Source organism: Pinus tabuliformis, chromosome 8 (assembly GCF_031772625.1).
Source record: "Pinus tabuliformis cultivar Carrire ecotype Pingquan chromosome 8, CPIR1, whole genome shotgun sequence".
Classification (NCBI taxonomy): domain Eukaryota; kingdom Viridiplantae; phylum Streptophyta; class Pinopsida; order Pinales; family Pinaceae; genus Pinus; species Pinus tabuliformis.
This window is the reverse complement of record NC_142294.1, coordinates 1836347797-1836357921: the sequence shown is the minus strand read 5'-3', so window position 1 is coordinate 1836357921 and position 10125 is coordinate 1836347797.

Genomic DNA, 10125 nt, shown 5'->3' with positions numbered 1-10125 from the left:
GAGATACATGCAAAGGGTGTACATTAGGGAAGTACACCAAAGCCACCTTTCATGATAAGGATAGTCGAGCACAAGAAATCCTTGAAAGAGTTCACTTAGATATGTGTGGACCGTTCTCGACAGCCTCCATGACCAAGCAAAGGTATTATGTGATATTTGTAGGTGATTTCTCACGTAAGTGTTGGATATTATTCATGCATAAAAAAGATGATACATTCTCAAAATTTTGTGAATTTAAAGCACTTGTTGAGAAAGACACAGGCAGGAAAGTGAAGGATCTCATGAGCGATAATGGTGGAGAATATGTGTTGAATGAGTTCAAGAAATTATGTGCATCAAAAGGAATTTGATGGGAGTTAATAACACCCCATAAACCACATCATAATGGGGTGGATAAAAGGAAGAACATAAGTATTCTGGGAGCTACACAGGTGATTCTACATGATCAGGGCCTACCGTTGCACTTGTGGATTTAAGCATGCAAGACAGTTGTATATGTGTAGAACATGATTCCTCATCCGATTCACATGATGAGTACACCAGAAGAATCTTTTTCAGGTAAGAAACCAAATGTAGCACACTTTAGGTTCTTTGGTTCATTAATTTACTATCATGTTACCAAGGATGCAAGGAAAAAGCTAGAGCCGACAGTTGAGTTTGGCATATTTGTGGGGTACATTGATACACCTCACGACTATCGGGTGTACGTACCATCTCATAGGATAACAATTGTTTGTAGAGATGTGAATTTTGATGAAGAAAAGGCCATGAGATGTTCCTTTGAGAGGGAGCTTTAGTTGCATGCAAATGAGGAGCTTTTAGATCTAAATGAAGAGCCTAGGGATGGTTTGGAACAACCACATGCAGAGGAGCAGAGAGTGGAAGCACCCATTCATGCAGAGACATCTAGATATGGAAGGAATAACACCAGAGAACTTGAAAAATTGATGCATAATGCTAGAGATAATGTGGGAGCACCCACATCACAATGCAGGCAAAGGAGGTCACCAGATTGGTACACTAGCTACATGGCTTGGATGAGCAAGAGTGTAGAGACTAAGCCATCCTCATTTGAGGAAGTAGTGCAACAACCGGTATGGGTTGATGCCATGGTAGAGGAGTATGACTCCATTATCAAGTACAGTGGTTGGGAAGTTGTCCCAAGGCCAAAGGACAAGTCAGTGGTAGGTTCCAGGTAGATCTACAAAGTAAAGTAAGCAGCATATGGGAGTGTCGAGAAACACAAGGCTAGATTTGTGGCCAAGGGGTTCTCTCAGATGGAGGGAAATTATTACAAGGAGACCTTTGCTCTAGTGGCAAGGTACTCTTCAATCAGATCTATTCTAGCAATTTCAGCGCAGATGGGATGTAAGATACATCAGATGGATGTGAATACAACCTTCCTCAATAGAGCGATTGAGGAAGAGGTGTACATAGAGCAGTAAAAAGGATTTGAGACCTTAAACATATATTCACATGTTCATAGACTCAAGCAAGTGTTGTATGGATTGAAATAAGCACCCCTTCTTGGTACACTAGGATCGATAATTATTTCACTAGGTTGGGCTTCACCAAAAGTGAAGTAGATGCAAACCTCTACAATATTGTGGTTGAAGGTAAATTATTAATTATAGTATTATATGCCAATGATTTAATTCTAATAGGTGATGAGAAGTTGGTCAAATCTTGCAAGAGAATTCGAAATGGAGGACCTGGGGCTCATGCATTATTTCCTCAGTATGGAAGTATGGAAAGGAGACAGGGAACTTTTTGTCTCTCAGGTAAAGTATCCCAAAACGATATTGAAGAATTTCCACATGGATAGCAAAAAACCCATGGAGATTCCTCTAGTAGGGAATTGGAGGAAGGAAGATGCTACTTCAGGAGAAGTAGTGGAGGTTACTATTTACAAGAAGATTGTGGGTTAACTTATGTACTTTGTGAACACAAGACTTGACATGTGTTTTGCAGTTAACCAATGTGGTTAAGATAACCAAACTGTATTGGAAGGCCGCTGAACATGTGTTGAGATACCTCATAGGCACCACTCAATTTGGTCTTTGGTACAAACACATAGAGGAAGTGAAGCTACATGGCTTCATAGATGTAGATTGGGTAGGGATTCCATCAGACATGAATAGCACATCAAGGGGAATCTTCAGTATTGGGTCAGCAGCAGTTTCTTGGTACAGAAGAAATCAAAGATTAGTTGCACTCATCTTAGTAGAAGCAAAGTACATGGTTGCTAATTAAGCAACTTGTCAGGCTATCTAGATGAGGAAGATCCTTGTTGGGTTATTTGGTTAGTAGATGGATCCTATAGTGATTTAATGTGACAACTAGGGTTGTATAAAACTCTCTATTGTGCAAGCAATCCTTTCTGCAGATAGAAATGATCCCTCTAGTCCTATGGGAAGATATAGCAACAAACAAAGACAAATATGTGCAAACTTTCCTAGTTTATACCAGAAAACATAAAGGAGGATAGATGACCTAACTCAGTTTGATTCTAACATTCATTGGTGTTATCCTTGTTCCTCTCGCTTCCAAGCTCAATCTCCTCTTCGTCATTATGGATGAATATCTGCAAGGAAAGTCATGTGGAGACAATAAACACATACATAACAAAAACCATTCCACTATAAACCACATAACATATCAAGGAGTATTATACTAAATAAGCAATGATTGACACATTTATGGAAAGAAAATAGATAATGTATTATTAATATATGGTAAAGGGAGCATTACAACCTCTTGAGCCTTGTTTTTGGAAGCCTCCTTTAGATGAGTTTCCAAGTCCTAGCCTTAACCTTCAGGCACTGCTTCTCCTTAGAAAAATGGGCAACATTTGGGCATAGTTCAACACTAGGAAGGAAACCAAGCAATGGCCAACCCATTGTGGATAGTAGGGATCTCATTTATAGGGAAGGAGAGGGAGTTAAGGATCCATAAAAGGAGGGAGAGGTTTCAAATCTTAAGGGAAGGATCTGTGCAATTGGGATTAAGGAAAAAGAATGGGAGATATTGTTCCAATCCTTATTCACCTATAACCAACTCGTCATTCTCGAGACTTCTAGTAAGATAAGATTCTCCTCCACTTTAGGAAAAACTACCTGAACAGGTTCAGTGCGGGTTTTCCTGATATTAGCCATGCTGACAGTGCTAGGACAGTATAGTGCAACAAGGTACCATCATGGGTAACTAGTGATGCAAAAAGCATTGTTCTTGAAAACAAGGTTTTTTTACAAGTTTCTTCATAATTCTTTCAAGGAAAGTTTTCTTCTTTTTTTAGGGATTCTTCTAAACATGTTTCATGGAATACACTGACATATTTCGTCATTTTGACACTTCAGGATAAGAGACGGGGAGTGTGACAAAATATTGTATAATAGATGACCCCTAAATCATGAAGGTAGAATGGGAAGTGATGGTTGAAATGATTTACAAATCAACGCAAGGACATAGAGAAACACCATCAGGAGACCTGCAAATCAAACACGATACAAGATATTCTACATCTATAATGCAAGTAGCCTAATAATACATCTCGATGTAGGCATCTAACAATATATGAATCCACGACATTGACACAACCATATGAATAGAAAGGATCATGTGTATGGATCCACGAATGGATGTAGCCATATGAATAGAAAGGATCATGTGTATGGATCCATGACATGGAAACAACCATCCAATAGAAGGGATCATGTGTATAATCATGAATATCTAATAACTCCACGTAGCCTGGATTTATCATACGAAACCCAGGGTCTTCATCTCCATCTCGAACCAACCAAAGTACGAATCCAACCCTATGAATAGATGTGTAAGAGTCAAACATGGTAGAAACCACCTGATTACCGGTCAATGATGTGAACCATTAACAACCATGAGAGAAACCACAATAATGATGATGGTTATCAAGGTACAAAAACACAATCCATGGGTGTGAAAAATTAAGCAGAAGTTGAACATTCATAGAATCATTCGATCGAAGGCCAATGATGTGAACCTATCGTCGAATGCGAAGAACCTGCCATTGAGGCATGCAAGATCCAAGGTACTGAAAGGGAGTTTCTAGATCATCTTCTCATATAATGAGTTGGAGTTGACAGGAAGTGATTTGTGAAAGGAGGGCCATAATTTTTCCCACATCATCGAACTGAAACATAGGATTTTGCAAGTTTGGCAAGAGTGATTCAGATTGTTGCATAGAAGTCAAACACTGTATAAGTGGTTTGAATTATAGATGAGACTTCTCTTGAACATATCAGCGACACAACTCTAGAATTTGGCAGCATTTGACTCAACATGGGATCAGAGTTCATGATGATAATAGGATATAATCGGATGAGAGGAAAATGGATTCCCAAAACCGAGTAAGGCAAGTGACGAAATGAGGATAACCCAAACCCGACATGCGATATAAACAAGTGTCATGTTCAAGAGTGACATTCTTCCTTTATACAAAATACTGGATATATGTTTACTTCCATTTTTCCCCACTATTTCTAGCGAGCACCTCATTATTTTTGATCTCACGCTTGAAGAGGATACCATATGCTTGTCGTATAATTTCATCCTTTAGATCAATCCATCCTAGTATTTTTAACGAGCCCTAGGGAGGAGTAGCTCAATCTCATCATGGTGACAATTCATTTGTTGTTCCAGTTTTGCGAGTCCAATAGAGGGGTAACTCAACGTCTTTTTCATGTTTAGAGAGTTTGAAAAAGAGGCAAAAAGAAAACTCCAAATGTCCCTTTTAATAGATATTTTCTTAAGTTCGAAAAGGTAGAAAACAATACTCAAGAGAACCTCTTAGCCATGTTCGACTAAGGTATTCCTTTTTCATAGCTAGTCTTAGTCTAGAAAAGGGTTAAAATTATACTGAGCTGATGTCTTTTCATTTACTTTAATGAGTTTGAAAAGACAAGTACTTGACAATCTTTTCATATTTTTGGAGTTTGAAAAGAGCTAAAAGAGGACTCCACCTGGAGGAACGAGTGGTATAAATGGATAGCAATTGGTTCCAGTCATAATGGAACTTTTCAAAACATGTAAACGTTAAGAGGCTAGCTAATAAGACCACTCATCGCAAATGTTCCCTGGGCAAGGGTAAAACAACCAAGTGGAAGTGTATGATCGACCAAAGAGATGGTGACAATGGAATGAAAAAACCAAGGCTCATCTAGCAAAATGAGATGATAAAAATTCCAATCATAAGAGGTAAAGTGGGAAGGGTTTAATTTTACACAAGATTGAAACATGGAAAAATATTCTTGAGGATACTTGAAGATGGTTTCATTTTTTCACGAGCTTGAAACATTAGAAAAACTATGCTTGGATTTGGTTTCATTTTTACACAAGTTTGAAATGGAGAAAAACTAACCTGGAGATTGGTTTCATTTTTACACAAGATTGAAACAAAGAAAAAATGTTCTTGAGATCAGTTTTCATGCCCTAAGAATAATGACTAAAATTGAGGTAAATTCCCCCCATGCTTCATTTCATTCCCCTAAGTAGACTACTAGTTACTAACAGGTGAATGGAATGAAGATTCACTTACGAGATCAAGTGAAAGGCTTGACTAGAATTTCTAATCAAAGACTTGAATTGGAAGGGGATTTGTTTCATTTTTTAACGAGATTAACACATGAAAAGAACCATTCTCATGACACCTTGTTTCATTTTTTAACGAGCTTGACACAAGTAAATTAGGAAATCTCCTCCAGGAACCTTGATTCATTTTTTAAGGAGATTGACACAAGAAAAGTAACTATGCTCCATCAACCTTGATTCATGGTCCATAAGAGGCCATGGCTTCCAAGAGGTTCCCATCAGATAGGAGAACAATGATCTAGAAGGGGTATATGTCAAGGGATCTAATGGAAATATCAGGCTCTAATGCCCCCAGTACATGATGCACTATATCACTAACTAGATCATCAGAAGACACAGGCATGGAACAGGTTGCCACATAATTAACCTGTGGCAGGGGTGATACCACTTGCATACAAGGACCATTTATGGAATATGGTTGATTGGGAGTCAAATTAGGACCAATGAACGAAAGTTGATCAATGGCCACGATTCTTCCTTCATGCAGGAAACATATGACATAAAAGAGAGAAGAGATAAGAGCTCCCATGACATAACCATAGTCACGACCGAAGAGTAAATTAAAATACAAAGGGCCTTGGACAACCATCACATCGATATAGATTATCTTTCCTCCCAAAGTAATAGGAAACTTAGGAAGGATCCCTAACGGTTGACTGGTTCCTCTATTAAAAGCCAACAAATTCTAGGTAACAGGCACAAGTTGCGGAGAACCTAAATCTTGCCAAGTAGTTGAGGACATAATACTAATAGATGTGCCTTCATCTATGATTGTGCCAGGTATGGGTATATTATAAGCCTGTATTGTGATCTGAAAGGGCACATAAGAAGGAAGATAATATCCTTCCAGTTGACTCCAATCAAAGGAAGTGACCATACTAATTGGAGGGGGTGTTATGGGAATGGGAGAACCGCCCCCTTGCGTTATGGGAACGGGAGGATCACCCCCTTGTACAGTGGGAATGGGAGGATTTCCCCCATATTCATTGGAATCAGATGAAACAAGAAGAACCTGAGTGGTATGAAGTTCACTCTCTATGCGAAAGGTACGATCAACTGAAGGTGGAATCGAGTCAACCAATTTCTCAACCAATGGTTGTTCAGGAATGAACTGATAGGATTCACTTTTGGAGAGAGTGGGATTGATTAGAGATGAATTCTAATCAATTACTTGATCAACTAGTGGAGGATCAAGGGAAATATTTTGATAACTAGTTGGAATACAAGGTTGAGAAGCTGTAAGGTTGTCCAACACTTTTGAGGCTTCATCCATATAAGGAAAAAGGTGAATAGGATGATTTCCTTCACATAACCTGCAGGGAAATTTGACTTTACCCTTTTTCCCATGGACCTTACTACCACTAGTTGAGGGTTTATCACCAGCATGATCTCTAGAGGCTGATGACAAAGATTGATGTGAGCCTGTAGGCCACACTTCTAAAACCTTGGGAATACCAGGACTATCTCTAAGAAGGTAGTCATTGTTGTGGAGGAAAATCCCCTCTGTGGACAGAGGTGATCCCTACTAGCCCAAATGGGGTCTAGCAAAAATCAAACAACGCTATCACGCAGGTTCCTAATTGCAAATCAAAGACCGATGATGAGGGCCTACCTGGATTCCAACGCTAATATTTGTAGAAGAGTCGTCGCTCCCGTTCCTTTGCTCCGGCCGGTCACAATCCCCACGATCCTCGTGAACGGACACCTGCACATGCAAAGAACAACACAAACACAAGCATAAAATCCAATAGATGAAACTATATATCAGTAAGAAAGGATATAACTCAATCATCATTACAAAGACAATAAGAGTGGAACCATAATGATAGTCATCTATTATTGATAAACAACAAAGAATAATACAACCATAGTTCTGACGTCAAATCCTCCTTTGGCTGGGTGATCAGCAACACATGCCTTGCAAAGCTTGTTGGGAATGGAGAACAAGCCTCTCTCTCCTTGGTTACTTGGACAAGAATCTCCTCACTTTAGATTTAGCTTCATGGGAATGAAGAAGGCTTCTTGTAGCATGAGCTTAGAAATTCTCAGACTTTGGGACTTAGAATTTGGAACTTGGAGACTAACTTGTCAAAGGCAAAAGGACAAGCTTTTATAGATAGAGGAGAAGGAGTTAGGGTCATCCACAAGATTCATGGGATTGGCTTTTTCACTAAGAAGCTTCCATGAGAGGTGGAGAACTACTTCCCTTCTATGGAGATTCGAAGCCCAACTGAACTACCTCAAGATGGAATCAGTTCATGAATAGGTTAGGAAGAACCTTCATAAGTTTGTTTGTTAAAAACTTTACCCAACTGGGCTGGCACGAGTGCGACTCTGAGACAGAGCGCCAGTTGGCGCACCCTCTTTGGAGGATTTCCCCCATTGGTGCGAGTGATACACAGTGGAACCGCGCCAATGGAAAAAGGGCTATTTTTATGGGTATTTTGCAGAAGGTGTCTTCAGGGCATATGAAGTACATACTCAAGGGGATACAATGCAAGTGTTTTTAGGTTATGTCACTTCTCACAGGTCCCGGAATAAGTCCTCCAATGTGCGGGAAAAGGGGTAACATGGACGGTGACAAATTACTGTGTAATAGATGCCCCCTAAAGCATGAAGCCCAGAGAGAGAGAGAGGGGTGAAATGCTTTACAAGAACATGGCCAACTGAAAACACTGCCACCGGAGAACCTGCATGAAGAAGTACAACTGATATCTCAAGTACATGACGTATGTGGTATGGGTGCAACCATCCATAGCAGAGTACATAAAAATCCAGATCCAAGGTATGGGCGCAGCCATCCAGTAAGGATCGATAAGTAGACTCAGGCATGGTCGCAGCCATCCAATGAATGAGTCATGTAATGATCATAATAATCCACAAAATCACAACCTGGATCTCAACAGACAAAATCCAGGGTCTTGCGCTCCATCTCGACCCGAACAAAGTACAAGTTCAAGCATGCGAATATGGGAGTCGAAGTCGAACATGCAAGAACATCATCTGATTACCAGTCAATAATGAAAACTGTTAACAGACGCGAGAGGTACCACCAATAATGACAATGGTCCTCAAGGTACTATAGGTACAATCTATGGTGTGCGAATCAGTGAGCAGACGTGGAACACCCGTAGAATCATTCGATCGGAGGTCAATAATGAAAACCTCGCATCGAACACGAAGAACCTACCATTGAGACATGTAGGCTCCAAGGTACCTGAAGGGAGTCTCTGGGTCAACTTCCTGGATTATGGGCTGAAGTCGACAGGAAGTGACCTTGATCGAAGGTGGGCCATAATGTTTCCCACATCATCGACACGAGACAGAGAAGGATAAGATGTTTTGTGTGAGGTATCAGAGGGAGGTTGAGTATTCTGCAGAGGTCAACTTCTCTTGAACATATTGGCGACACGACAGTGGACTTGGTAGTATTTGACATCAAATGATCAAGGTTCATGGTGACGAGGTAATGAGCAGATGAGAGGTCAAACAAGATAACCCAAACCCACGGAGGCAAGTGTAAAAACAAGATGAGATGTCCCCACCCAGACATGAATGCAGACAAGTGCCATGTTCAAGAGCGACATACTGCCGACACGACAATAATTGTGGTTCCATTTTCCCCACCATTGCTGACGAGTACCTTGGTTATTTTTTGATGACAAACTTGATGGGGATAGCATATGCTTGAAAGGCGTCATTTCGACGGCATTCGATGTCATTAAATTTTAACGAGTCTAACAAAGGAAAATTCGGCGTCTTTTCATGTTTAGAGAGTTTGAAAAGACAACAGAAAAGTAAACTCTAGTGGGGTCCTTTTTCTTAAAGTTGTGTCTCTCGAGCCCGAAAAAGTATAAAACAATGCTCGAAAGAACCGCCCGACCATTACGATCGAGGAGTACTTTTCATGAGTAGTGATTTCGACCTGAAAAAGTAAAAAAGCGATCGAAACCACGTCGCTTCGTAACCATTAACGAACCTGAAACGACAAGGGTCCGACGATCTTTTCGTTTTTACACGGTCAGAAAAGAGTTTAAAGACGACCGCCTCTTATTTACGTTTAACGAGTCAAGAGGAATAACTCGACAATCTTTTCATCTTGAAACGGTCGGAAAAGAGCTGAAAGTAGACCTCCATTTTTATTCTCTTTAATGAGTCAAAAAGGGAAAATACTCGGCAATCTTTTCATATTTTACGAGTTAGAAAAGAGCTTAAAGGTGACTCATCCTAGAGGAACGAGTGGTATAAAGGGTAGCAACTAGTTCCGGCAATGGTGGAACTGCTCAAAACATGTAATGGTCAAGAGGCTGGCTAATAAAACCACTCATCGCTGCGGTTCCTCAGGAAAGGAAAAACAACCAAGTGAAAGCATATGATCAGCCAAAGAGATGGTGGCAATGGAATGAAACAACCAAGGCTCATCTAACAGAATTTAGCGGATAAACGACAATCACGAGATGTAAATCGGGTATGGGTTCATTTTTACACAAGCTTGAACCA